The sequence below is a fragment of the Dermacentor albipictus genome, chromosome 1, assembly GCF_038994185.2.
Source record: "Dermacentor albipictus isolate Rhodes 1998 colony chromosome 1, USDA_Dalb.pri_finalv2, whole genome shotgun sequence".
In the NCBI taxonomy this organism is placed as follows: domain Eukaryota; kingdom Metazoa; phylum Arthropoda; class Arachnida; order Ixodida; family Ixodidae; genus Dermacentor; species Dermacentor albipictus.
Window position 1 is genome coordinate 20,524,760 of NC_091821.1, and position 14,285 is coordinate 20,539,044.

The following is a 14,285-nucleotide window of genomic DNA, read 5'->3' on the forward strand; positions in this document are numbered from 1 at the left end:
AGGGTTCCGTAAAGGCTACTCTAGAATAGATCATATTCACACTATCAATCAGGTGATAGAGAAATGTGCGGAATATAACCAACCCATATATGTAGCTTTCATTGATTACGAGAAAGCGTTTGATTCTGTCGAAACCTCAGCAGTCATGGAGGCATTACGGAATCAGGCTGTAGACGAGCCCTATGTAAAAATACTGAAAGATATCTATAGCGGCTCCACAGCCACCGTAGTCCTCCATAAAGAAAGCAACAAAATCCCAATAAAGAAAGGCGTCAGACAGGGAGATACGATCTCTCCAATGCTATTCACAGCGTGTTTACAGGAGGTATTCAGAGACCTGGATTGGGAAGAATTGGAGATAAAAGTTAATGGAGAATACCTTAGTAACTTGCGATTCGCTGATGATATTGCCTTGCTTAGTAACTCAGGGGACCAATTGCAATGCATGCTCACTGGCCTGGAGAGGCAAAGCAGAATAGTGGGTTTAAAAATTAATCTGCAGAAAACTAAAGTAATGTTTAACAGTCTCGGAAGAGAACAGCAATTTACAATAGGCAGCGAGGCACTGGAAGTAGTTAGGGAATACATCTCCTTAGGGCAGGTAGTGACGGCAGATCCGGATCATGAGACAGAAATAATCAGAAGAATAAGAATGGGCTGAGGTGCGTTTGGCAGGCATTCTCAGATCGTGAACAGCAGGTTGCCATTATCCCTCAAGAGGAAAGTGTATAATAGCTGCGTCTTACCAGTACTCACCTACGGGGCAGAAACCTGGAGGCTTACGAAAAGGGTTCTACTCAAATTGAGGACGACGCAACGAGCTATGGAAAGAAGAATGATAGGTGTGACGTTAAGGGATGAGAAAAGAGCACATTGGGTGAGGGAACAAACGCGGGTAAACGACATCTTAGTTGAAATCAAGAAAAAGAAATGGGCATGGGCAGGACATGTAATGAGGAGGGAGGATAACCGATGGTCATTAAGGGTTACGGACTGGATCCCAAGGGAAGGGAAGCGTAGCAGGGGGCGGCAGAAAGTTAGGTGGGCGGATGAGATTAAGAAGTTTGCAGGGACGGCATGGCCACAATTAGTACGTGACCGGGGTTGTCGGAGAAGTATGGGAGAGGCCGTTGCCCTGCAGTGGGCGTGACCAGGCTGATGATGATGATGATGTGGTACAACAAAACCGAAAGTGGCGGGTCCATATTGTAAACGTGCTTTCCGAAGCAGACGATCGAGCTTGGTACTATACCCAGTTCAGGACAGAGGGCGCTTTTTAGCACCATTTTCGGTTGGGTGGATGCCGCGGACGCTCCTGTGTCGAGGCTTCAGCGACTCCGTTCGTAGCTAAGTACTAGCAGTAAGTACGTAAGTAGTAGTAAGTAAGTAGCAGTAAGCTAAGTACTAGCTAGCAGGAGCGCAAATTTTCAATTCGTGGTAAGAAAGGGAAGGCCGCGGGGGACGCGGAGCAAGTGCCGTGCGACGAGTGCCTGCGCTGGTGCTCCCTCGACGAGACCAGTTTCCAGTGCTTAGCAGACGCGGAGGGGTCTAGCTTTACGTGCAGGCTATGCGAAGGGATCAGGGAAGCAGTCCAAAAACTGGAAGAAAATTGGGCAGCCAAGTTCGAAGAGCTGAAAGCAGACCTGAGGGAGGCGCGGGAGAAGCGGGTAGCACTGCAGGCGAAAGTCGCCGAGTTGGTCAAGGTGGAAGTGGTCCAGGCCGCGCAATTAGTAAGAACCGTGGCGGAGCTTGGAGAAGAGAGGGAAAGGAGAGCAGAACTGCATAGGCGGTTCGATGCGCTTGAGACGCGGGCAGCGGAGAATGATGGGTCGGGACACCAAGCCGGTGGCAAAAGCACAGAAAGTAGAGTATAGACCCTACAGGCGAAGTGGGAGGCAGGGAGCCAGAGCAAGCAGTAGTCGGCTCGCCGCCGGTGAATCGGCATAGTTATAGTGAAGCAGCGCAACACGCCCCGAGTGAGGCGACGCTGCAGCCACAGGGGCGCCAGCGAGCGCGAGGAGAGGAGGGGAGGGGAACAAGCTAACCCCAAGGAATGGGCTCATAGCCAATGATAAGAGGCAGCATAACCTGGAAGTTAGGAGGGAGGGAAAGAATGCCCTAGTACTTATCGGTGGTGATTCAAATATGAGGAGGTGCAAAAGAGCTATAATGGAGCGTGCAAAGGGTGATAAGCGGGTAGGAGTCGGGACGTTCCCAGGCAGGACAATGGACGCAGTACTGAGAGAAACAAAAAGCGAGCTTTCTGAGAATGTTGCAGGGCGCAATTTGGTAGTGGTAGCGGCGGGGCTAAATGATGTCTTGAATGGTGAAGCCGCAAAAGTAGTGGAAATATTAGCGGAGGGAGTTGAGGATTTAAGGGCGATAGCATAGCAAGTCCAGATTGTGGTATGCACAGTGCCGGAGGTGCAAGGAAGGAACGCAGAAATTGCCAAGGACGTTGTGGCTGTTAATCATGAGGTAAGAAAGCTAAGCAAGGAGAAAGGATTTGAAGTGGCTGACATAAACAGAGAAGTGCATAGAGCAGGCTTTGGCGGAGGCTTTACACGAGATGGCATCCACTTTAATGGAAGGCTAGGAGCCGAGATCGGCTGGCTCCTGGCAGGTCGGGTAGTAGCTTTTTTAGGGGGTCCACTGCGCCTCAGGGCGTAGGGGTAGGTAGAAACAGTGTAGAAAGTGCAACAATAGAGGCTGACGCCAATAAAATGGCCACTAGGAGGTCCAGGAAGAAAACTACAAAGAAATTTAACACCAGGATCAGGTACATAAACATGCAAGGCGGTAGAAAGAGAGCGAGGTGGTTAGAAATAGAACAGCAGTTAAAGGACGAAGAAGTAGGTGTATAAGCGCTATGCAAAACACATCTCAGGGATCTAGAAGACCTACCGTTTATTGAAGGCTACGTCTGGGAAGGGAGCAATAGAACAACAACGGAGAGGAAGGGAGGAGGAGTAGGTATGCTGATACACCAAGGAACAAATTGGCAAAGAATAAAGTTAACTTGCAAAGAACATGTCTGGGTATCAGGTACAATTGCCGGCAAAAAGGCATGGCTAGGAGTAGTTTATTTAGGGACAGGGGACAAGTGCAGGCAAGAGAACAAAAATCTAGTGAAGTGTCTCGATGACGATATAAAGCAGTTTGGAGAAAGTGCCGATATTTGTCTGCTGGATGACATGAATGGCCACATCGAGGATCTGGATGGATACACAGATTGTAATGGGAAGTTGATGCTAGACTTCTTTGAGCGACACAACCTAGTTATAGTAAATAGAGAAACTAAGTGTGAGGGACAAATCACGTGGGAGTCCCGTAACAGACGAACGACCATTGACTACTGCTTAATGTCGCAGAGGTTGTATAGCAAGCTCGCAGTAATGGAAATAGACGAAGAGGGGAAGTACAGCCTCGGAAGTGATCATAAGCGTATTAGCCTACAGTTGGGAGTCCTACTCAAAAGAGAAATGCAGGGAAGTCAAAAAGAGTACGCAAAATTAGCGCAAATAGCGGCTGGCATAGAGGAAGCAATAGAGAAACATCCCATGGAAAGGTGGGATTATAATCAGTTAGAACTACTCATTAGTTCAAACATAAAAGAAGTAAAAGGAGCAAACCGCTGGAGAGGAAAGAGGAAGCCACGAAGTTGGTGGAATAAGGAAATTAGAGAGGCCATTGAACAACGACGGTGGGCATCTCGGGAACACAGAGAAGCAAAGAGGGCGCAGTTATCTGAAGAGGAAATAGGCCAAAAATGGGAATATTATCAACAAAAGAAACAAGTGCAGGTCCTCGTCCAGGCTAAAATAAAGCAGTCCTCTGATGGCTGGCTGGCTGAAGTTCGCGATGCAACTAAAGGGGGGTCAAGAAAATTCTGGAACCATATAAGCTGACTGGGTAAATCGAATCACAGAAAACAGGAACAGATTCACGATTCCGAAGGAAATTGTTTAGAGGGAGATGAAGCTGTGAACTACACTGGTTCAGTTATAGCAGAGTCATTTAGGAAAGACGATAGGGAAATCGCCCCAAATGAGGGAGCAACACAGAAGAGCATAATAGAAAACAGCTTAGAACTGAGCAATCTTTACTGGAAAAAGGCGTAAGCAAATGTTCCAAAATGCACGTCCGCGGGGATAGACGAAATTCCAATCAAGTTAATTAATGAACTTGGCCCAAGAAGCAAGGAAACGCTTAGAAAAGCATTGGAGGCAGTCACAACAAATAGCAAATTGCGCACAGCTGGAAACAGAGTAAAATGAATTTGATTTATAAAGGGAAAGGTGATAAGAAGAACATAAAATCCTTCCGACCAATTATGATAACATCAGTTATGTATAGGCTGGCGATGCAGGCGGTGAAATTAAAAATGCAGTCATGGGTAGAAAGTAATAGAATACTCGAACTTCAGAACGTGTTCAGAAGTGGTAGGCGCTCAGATGATAGCCTGTTCGTGCTTACCCAGTGCATAGAAATAGCTAAGGCGGAAAATAGACCTCTGTATTTAGCCTTCCTGGACATAAGTGGTGCATACGACAATGTGAACAGGGAACTCCTGTGGAACATATTAAAAGCTGAAGGTATCGGTAATGAGGTAATTGATTTTCTACAGGAACTATATCGAGAAAATAATGTTGAAATAACATGGGAAGGAATCAAGAGTACGACAACTGTCGAGGTTCACAAAGGATTAAGGCAAGGTTGTCCTCTATCACCGCTGCTGTTCATGCTTTACATGATAAGCATGGAAAGAAGGTTACAACGAAGCAATCTAGGGTATAATCTGTCGTACAGATTAGGCGAAAAGGTTGTTGAGCAACTACTACTGGGTTTAATGTATGCGGACGATATTGTACTGTTAGCAGATAGCCAGGAAGATTTGCAAACTCTGGTTAATTACTGTCGGGACGAAGGAGACAGTTTAGGTTTCAGTTTTAGTGCAGCTAAGTCGGGTGGGATGTTTTTCAACGATAGAACTGATCAGGAGCTTACAATACAAGGCCACGAAATACCCCGAGTGGCCGAATACAAGTATCTCGAGGTATGGATAAACAAAGGGCAGATGTACACGGAAAGGCACGAACAGTCTCTAATAGAAAAAGGGCGAAGAGATGCCGGGATAATGAAACATAAGGCATTGTGGGGGTACAACAGGTATGAGGTACTGAGAGGTATTTGGAAGGGACTAATGGTGCCGGGGCTTACTTTCGGGAATGCGGTCCTGTGTTTAAGGGCAGAGGTTCAGTCGAGACTAGAAGTAAATCAGAGAGCTGTGGGAAGGTTAGCACTAGGTGCGCACGGGAAAATTAAACCACAAAAGAAGCAAAACAGGGAGATATGTGCTGGGCATCGTTCGAAGCACGGGAAGCTCAGAGTAAAATCCTATACGAAAAAACGTCTGAGGAAATTGGACGATAACAGGTGGGCAGCTAAGGTATTTAAATACCTATAGAGAAAGAGCGTTGACTCACAAAGGCAGAAAAGAACTAGGAAGCTAACCAGTTAGTATGCCAGACACGATGACGAAGAAAGACAGAGCATTAAACGACGTCCTTGATGCGGAGGCAGGCCAACTCTCACTCACATTACGTGGGACTGCCAGAACAGGCCACCCAATATTAATACACCAAAAATAGCCGGCAAACTTTCCGGAAGGGAGCAGTGGGAGACTTGGCTCGCCAGCGAGGATCGGGAGATGCAACTAGCGCTCCTCGACCAAGCACGGCGGACCGCTCAGGCCAGTGGGGCCCTGGACTAGGGGCTCCACCCACTCGCTTTCTGCGTTTTTCCTTTTTCTTTTAAATAAACGTTTTGATATATACACAACAGGTTAAAACCCCGGAAGGCAAAAATTGGATAAATTCAATGGAAAAGAAGCATAGTGTGGAACTATATCGATACTGGAAACAGCAGATCAGGAAGGAAGCGTTTTATGATAACTCAAGAGACAGTGTTCTACTCTTTTAAGCTAGATCAGCATGTCCTAGAACGCGGAGCTATAAAAAGAAATTTAACGAAGAAGAAGACACACGTACTGTGTGTGGTAAATATCTAGAAACAATGGAACACCTCATACTAAAATGTGATGGTATCAAGCCCGATGTCGATGCAGCCACAGTCGCCCTTCCTGAGGCCCTAGGGTTGAGAGATAATAATAGTCATGTAAATAAATATGCGGTGTAAATTAGCAAAAGGCGATTGGAGGATTGGTGGCTCAAGAGCAGAGAGGTGACTTAAGGTTAAGAGGGTAGGAAGACGTATTTAAAGAAAATCGAGAAATTCAATAACACACAACACAGATAAAAATAAAAATGAAAGGCAAAATAAAAAATGGCTGTGGCTTAGGTAAGGTTAAGCCCAGGATGCGAAGCATACTAGCCTTTATTTTAGTTGTTGAACCACTGTTTAGCCTGGTGAACTGCTGTTGCTTGGCTATATTTGGTTCGGCTAGACGAAGAAACAACTCATGCATTACTTCTTCACCTTCAAGAGTGGAACGCGACAGCGTTCCCGTCGACCCGCCAAGGGGTGTAAGACAATGGGCTACAGGGCAGCGACTACGCGCCCCGCATTGGACGCGGTGAGCGTCGAGCAAAGCAGCGTTCGGCGCGGCAACGAAATGTGCGCCTGAGCAAGAGACGCACGCCTTAGAAACAGCGCGTTTCTAAGGCAACACCGCATTCACTAGAGGCGCTTTTGTACCGCTTTGAAGCGTTGTACTCGTGGCTCAGTGGTAGCGTCTCCGTCCCACACTCCGGAGACCCTGGTTCGATTCCCACCCAGCCCGTCTTGCAAGAGTTGAGCCAAAGCCACTTCTCCTCTGTCGTGACGTCACGGTGTCACGTGATTTCATGGTCACCGCCGCGCCTGAGGAGCTGGGTTGAGCCCTCGTAATATGCTTCGCATAAAATCTGAGCATGTTGGCAACTGCCATCACCCCGTTTCAAAGGGGACGCTCCTACCTTCCATCCATCTATCCTCTCGCAGCATCCCTGGGCAATGCAGAGCAATGCAATACCCATTGGTACCCTGAGTTACTAATAAGCAAGGCAATATCATCAGCGAATCGCAAGTTACTAAAGTATTCTCCATGAACTCTTATCCCCAATTCATCCCAATCCAGGCCTCTGAATGCCTCCTGTAAACACGCTGTGAATAGCATTGGAAAGATCGGGGGTGGGGGTGGGGGGTCGCATCGGTGGCGCAGCCTCAAACCAAACGCGTTGGGAGATGCTCAGCTCTGCCCTCGAAGACCAACTCTGGGCCGCCAAGCGGGCCGAGGAAGCCGCCAGAGCTCAAGGGCTCATCGCCGACGCCTAGGCGGGGATGTATCGCCCAATCCCCGAATAACTCAAAGGACCATTTCTCCTTCTTTGTTGCAAAAAAAAAAAAGAAAAGAAGGAAGAAGGAAGAAACATTCTAAATACATATGACGCCCTGCAGGGCCTTTGTTTGTACTTTCTTCGTGTTGAAGTTTAGCGCGTGGTTATCATCGTGACGTAGCATTCTCGACAGGAAAGTAGCGAGCACAGCGTTTTTGAAAGAGAGATGACGGTTATCGTTGTGAGACAAGATCAGCCCCAGAGAGTGCAAACTTTTTTAAGAGTCTAGTCAAGTGTTAGTGTCTTCGTATTTGTCTGTAGTCTCCGCCAGAAGACCGCTTTTTTTTTTCTTAGAAAACCGATGCCATGTGTTAAAACGAAAAGTCTTGGGTTTTAAAACCGAAACCTCTGTACGCGCCGCAAAGAACCAATCGGCATCGTCGCTTCGTAACATGCACGCGCGCGGAGGCACGCGCTTCGACCGAGTCTGGGCCCACGCATTCCGTGCCGCAATAACCCTGCTGGTGTTCGAACGCCACTTCAGAGCTGTGTCCACTGTGTCCACCATCGAGGAGCATTGATATCTTGGTAAGCTGCTCTTTTATTTCACACGACTGTCGTACTTACAATGGTGCAGCTCTCCCCCGCTCCATGAAATTCATCTAGGAAGTTCTGGTATTACCGCGAAACTTGATTTTATGGAAGCAATGGCAGTTTTGATGATGTGTTCCTTCTGTGTTTAATCGCCGGTGCCACGCTGAAGTATCGTTCAGGTGATCGCCTTTGCCTTATATTTACATATCTAGATGGCGTCATTCAGTGAGTATAACTGTTTGCGAACGCACGTAAATGTAATCTCCTGGGGAATGCGTGGTTTCGTGGCGTCTCTGACGTCGTGGTCTTAGTGCGCTGTCCATGCACGCGCACTTTGTTAAGGCGTAAACTGTCTGCGAGACGTTTTAGTCGCTATTGGACGTCGCATCAGTGCTCGGAAGTGTTTTATTAGGCATTCCAAGACGCCTAGCTGGCACTAAGTCGTCACCGCGTTTCGAAAAAAAAAAATCCCAACATTACCTGGATAGCTTTGCACTAGAACGCGTTTCTAAAGATGGCGTACGCGCTTTTGAGCACGATCTCAAGAGCTTCTTTCTCTATTCTCCCGACCCTTTTGCGTATGCGAGAAAAAAAACATGGAGCCTCAGACTTCTTTCTTTCTTCTTCGTGTATTTTCTTTCTTGATGCTGGATTGTGCGCCATCGCGATCGAGCACGATCGGTATTCCATATCTGTCTCGATATGTCCTCCTCGCAAACTCGAGCCATTGCTATCGAGAAATTCGAACGCGCTCGAAAGTGCCGCATATGTGACTGGGGTGAAATTTAAACAGACGCAACACTTATCGAATGTATGTATCTGTTGCGCGTCTCTACAGCCGTGGTTAACTGCCGAGGATATATCAAACTCAAGGAAGCAGGAAAATATTAACAGATAGTAAGCAGTTGAGTGCCAAAAGCGCCAGTGCCCATTAATTCGCGCACGCGCTTTTTTCTTTTCTGTATTTTTTTTATTGCGATAGTCGTTCGCCTATCAAAGGCAAGAGCGCACTTCATCGTTGTCGTCTTCTGGCGTTACCAGTCACTTAAAATTTAGATGTATATCTTCTGGGGAAATAAAAAAAAAAAACAAATCCCATCGGGGCCACCTAAGCACTTCTGACGGAGATGTGAATGCGAAAGCATTCATGTCCAGTTGAACGCCGCTGAGCAGTCTTTCAAGTTATGAACTCCTTGCGGTCAAGCGAGCGCATTGAGTCGCTTGGCCAACGCCTCCTAGCTTGCACAAGGCCGGTGCACTTCGATCCGTGACGTAATGCTAGCTTGCCCGACTGCCGTAGACTGTAGGGGACGCTTGGCGGGTTTTGATTTGGCCTTATAGACCGAGGCCATGCTGAGGCGCAGTTAGAACGCAGGTGATTTGCAACTTTCACAGACGGTGGCACCGTCGTGCAGCAGTGGCCAGAAGCAATCGAAAGAATATACTCGCCGCTGGCTGCTGCCTGTTCGCGTAACATTTTGGTGTTGTCTACGCTTTTCCTTCACTTTTGGTTGATGTTTTAATGTGTTCGAAGCTACCGTGGGATCCTGAAGGACACTTAACATGCTCAGAATGAGCAAACATGGAAGTAACCGTATTTGCTGTGTGCCGCAATGCAAAAGTTGTGCGGTAGGTGCTCGAGTCTTCACTCAATGTAACTGGCTGCGTCCATGAGGAAGAAATTGGTTATTAAGCTGCGGATCGGCAAAGCTATCACAGAAGTGATGAAGGTTTGTAGTGTGCACTTCATGCCGGAGGACTTTTTTTGGAATACGGCAGATGAGTGACGATTCCAAGCACTTGAAATCACTAATAGATGCACCTCGATGCACCTCGCCTTTCGGCTACGTTGGAGCGCAAACATTCTCCGTGAAGCCTTGTACCTGCTTCAAAATTTCTTGTTCTCACTCATGTGTTCATGCTCTGCAATGCTGGCTTGACTTTCCACCATTTTCGAACAGAGAGATGAGTTTCTCATTTGTACATTGAAGCAAAGTGACGCGGGCGTACAGGGACGTGGAACTCGTACTTGTCGTGTTCCACTTTGATGCGCGGCTGCAACCTGTGCACAGGTGCGCATGACTGCACTCATAAGGTAACAAGCCCTAGTCCAACAAACTTTAAACTACTTTGCATTCTCGAGTAGCGAACCCTCAACTGATTTCATCATCATCATCAGCCTAGTTACGCCCACTGCAGGGCATAGGCCTCTCCCATACTTCTCCAACTACCCCAGTCATGTACTAATTATGGCCATGTTGTCCCTGCAAACGTCTTAATGTCATCCGCCCACCTAACTTTCTGCCGCCCCCTGCTACGCTTCCCTTCCCTTGGGATCCAGTCCGTAACCCTTAATGACCATCGGTTATCCTCCCTCCTCATTACATGTCCTGCCCATGCCCATTTCTTTTTCTTGATTTCAACTAAGATGTCGTTTACCCGCGTTTGTTCCCTCACCCAATGTGCTCTTTTCTCATCCCTTAACGTCACACCTATCATTCTTCTTTCCATAGCTCGTTGCGTCGTCCTCAATTTCAGCAGAACCCTTTTTGTAAGCTTCCAAGTTTCTGCCCCATATGTGAGTACTGGTAACACACAGCTGTTATATACTTTCCTTTTGAGGGATAATGGCAACCTGCTGTTCATGATTTGAGAATGCCTGCCAAATGCACCCCAGCCCATTCTTATTCTGGTTATTTCAGTCTCACGATCCGGATCCGTGGTCACTACCTGCCCTAAGTAGATGTATTCCCTTACCACTTCCAGTGCCTCGCTACATATCGTAAACTGCTGTTCTTTTCCGAGACTGTTAAACATTACTTTAGTTTTCTGCAGATTAATTTTCAGACCCACCCTTCTGCTTTGCCTCTCCAGGTCAGTGAGCATGCATTGCAATTGGTCTCCTGAGTTACTAAGCAAGGCAATATCATCAGCGAAGCGCAAGTTGCTAAGGTATTCTCCACCAAATTTTATCCCCAATTCTTCCCACTCCAGGTCTCTGGATACCTCCTGTAAACATGCTGTGAATAGCATTGGAGAGATCGTATCTCCCTGTCTGACGCCTTTCTTTATTGGAATTTTGTTGCTTTCTTTGTGGAGGACAACGGTGGCTGTGGAGCCGCTGTAGATATCTTCCAGTAATTTTACATATGGCTCATCTACACCATATTCCGTAATGCCTCCATGACTGCTGAGGTTTCGACTGAATCAAACGCTTTCTCGTAATCAATGAAAGCTATATATAAGGGTTGGTTATATTCTGCACATTTCTCTATCACTTGATTGATAGTGTGAATATGGTCTGTTGTTGAGTAGCTTTTACGGAATTCCTCTAGTTTCCCTCTTACCGCTAACTCATTGACTGGCTTCTTGTGTACCCGTTTCTTCTGTTCCCTCCTCAAGTCTAGGCTAATTCGAGTTCTTACCATCCTATGGTCACTGCAGCGTACCTTGCCGAGCACTTCTACATCTTGTATGATGCCAGGGTTCGCGCAGAGTATGAAGTCGATTTCATTTCTAGTCTCACCATTCTGGCTCCTCCACGTCCACTTTCGGCTAACCCGCTTGCGTAAAAAGGTATTCATTATCCGCATATTATTCTGTTCTGCAAACTCTACTAATAACTCTGCTCTGCTATTCCTAGAGCCTATGCCATACTCCCCCACTGACTTGTCTCCAGCCTGCTTCTTGCCTACCGTGGGATTGAAGTCGCCCATCAGTATAGTGTATTTTGTTTTGACTTTACCCATCGCCGATTCCACGTCTTCATAAAAGCTTTCGACTTCCTGGTCATCATGACTGCATGTAGGGGCATAGACTTGTACCACCTTCAATTTGTACCTCTTATTAAGTTTCACAACAAGACCTGCCACCCTCTCGTTAATGCTATAGAATTCCTGTATGTTACCAGCTATTTCCTTATTAATCAAGAATCCTACTCCTAGTGCTTGTCTCTCCGCTAAGCCCCGGTAGCACAGTACGTGCCCGCTTTTTAGCACTGTATATGCTTCTTTTGTCCTCCTAACCTCACTGAGCCCTAATATATCCCATTTACTACCCTCTAATTCCTCCAATAACACTGCTAGACTTGCCTCACTAGATAACATTCTAACGTTATACGTTGATAGGTTCAGATTCCAATGGCAGCCTGTCCGGAGCCAGGTATTCTTAGCACCCTCTGCTGCGTCACAGATCTGACCGCCGCCGTGGTCAGTTGCTTCGCGGCTGCTGAGGTCTGAGGGCCGGGGTTTGATTGTTGTATTCATATAGGAGGTTGTGGCCAAGTACTGCACCATTTGCAGTACTTCATTGATTTGCATGTATATTATTTGATAAAGATAACTTGAAGAATAAAGCGAGCATTGCCGCGGGCCGGTACATATCGTCTATGTATCGCTTGATCTGTCTATAGGTAAGATGCGGTAGGACTGACGCAGGCTGTAAAACTACCGCAAGACTGTAGATTGCACAGCATGCATAAAGTGCAATAACTAAAGTACAAGGGTGAACGGTTATCGTATTAGCTCGCAAAAGTGGTGAGATAGGGGTTTTTGTTTCTTCTTGTGTTCAACATCCAGCTTTGTGAACACAGGCAGGGATAACTAGACAAGAAATTTTTGTTCACAAAACGCTGCTTTGAGGCTGCTTTTCATGCCGTCGACGTAAATAACTTGGATCGCGCAACAGCAGGAAGATTTTTTTTTCTTGACACGGCGGCCTATTCAAGCGGTCAAAGTAACAATTTGCAGGAAGCACCACATCGTATAAAAGGTCATGGTACCAGTTCAAAGCGGTCCAATCAATAGAATAGCAAACAGAAAGCACGGTCACTTGTCTTTATAACACTGTCGCGGTAAAACTGAAACCACAGCTCGTGTGGTTTGCTTCAAAGCCGCGAAGTTTGCATGCAAAAGCCTTCAACAGTCACGGACGTTGACATGCACACAAGATGACCAGCGTTTAGGACTTCTCGCCTTCCAGTAGGCTTCGAATGCTGCGTTCTGCTCGCCCAATGTGAGCCATTACGCAGGCTGACGACTGTGGGCATGTAAACTGAGAAGACATTTGAACTCGCCTACACGAAACATGTCACTGAGCAAGACCACCGCAGCACTGCACCGACTGCTCTTGTTCTTAATCTTTCGGACAGCCACGTTGTATTTAAAGTGATGCCCCCTATAGGCCGTGAAAGTTGCGAATAGGCTGCACGGCGAATGAACACGCAGATAACAAAGGCTTCCGAAAGCGAGAGTGATGTGATGTCGCGGCGGTGCCCTCTCACCTGACGCAACACCTGGCGCGCTAATGCGCCAGCAGGTTTTCCCTTGCCCGCTCTGCTCCGCCGGGGTGCGCTCGTGATGTGGTGTCTTAGTCGATAGAAATCTAGGTGCCGTTTTAACGCCATATTGCGTTAAAGGCCCCGTGTCACAAAAAAATTGGCGTGCAATTGACCTTTGGTGCACTTTCTTCAGTCATACCCCAATTTGTAGCAGAAGTTGATGAGTGTCGTCTCGCCTAATTTGCCATCACGTCCTTCGTGCATGGTGGTTTTGTATTTCTCTTCTCTTTGTCTCCCGTATGTGTGTATATGGCTGTGTGTTAAATGGATTTATTTATCATTGCAGTGCCCTAAGTACCTATAGTTGAGAGAAAAATTACCATATTTACTTGATTATAACGAGCCTTGATTGTGATGTGCACCCTAAGTTTTCAGACTGACGCTGAATATGCATTGTGCTCTTGATCGTAATGGGGACACAGATTTTCATATGCTAAAGAAAGCACAAACTGTAATACCCTTATACTGTTCCCTCACAATATATTTTCATGGTAAGAGAGAATTATTGTGATTTGTTTGCACTCAAGAAAATAAATAAATTTTATTTCATCTTTATCACAGGCACCTTTTGTCAAGGCTGTTTGAAGTGGGCTTAACACTGTTTGAGGTAAGATTTGAGATTTGGACATTACGGATTGCAGTTTTTGTTTGTGCTGGGTTTGAATGCACACCTTCTCGCTAATTTTTCTGAAAAAAGTGCGCTTTAAAATGAAGTAAATATAGGGTACTTTGGACAGATCGAATGCTGGTGAACTTTTTATGCTGTATATTGAATTCCTGATACAGACTACCTGGTACATGTTTTTTATGATGTACATAATTTTTACTCATCAACTGTGGCAGATAATGTAATTTTATACCTTGAGATAGACTACTTAGAAGAATTACTTTCTCTGAAAAATTTTTTGCATGAGAAATCAAAATGAATGATCAGTTAAGCAAATTTCACTATTTAGGTTTTTATCTAATTACTTCAGGACACATATTTCACTTTACGAATTGTAGCTAGTGAGTGT

At 46.3% G+C, this 14,285-nt stretch overlaps 1 protein-coding gene across 12 annotated transcripts in view; it reads left to right on the plus strand.

Annotated features, from left to right (window-relative positions):
• The window catches only part of LOC135909965 (uncharacterized), a 118,347-nt gene that overhangs the window by 59,261 nt on the left and 44,801 nt on the right, over positions 1-14,285 (plus strand). For all 12 annotated transcript variants that reach the window (XR_011514746.1, XR_011514748.1, XR_011514747.1 and 9 more), the window contains one exon: positions 13,831-13,876. The gene's annotated coding sequence lies outside the window, so the exon portion shown is untranslated. The remainder of the gene's footprint in view (positions 1-13,830; positions 13,877-14,285) is intronic.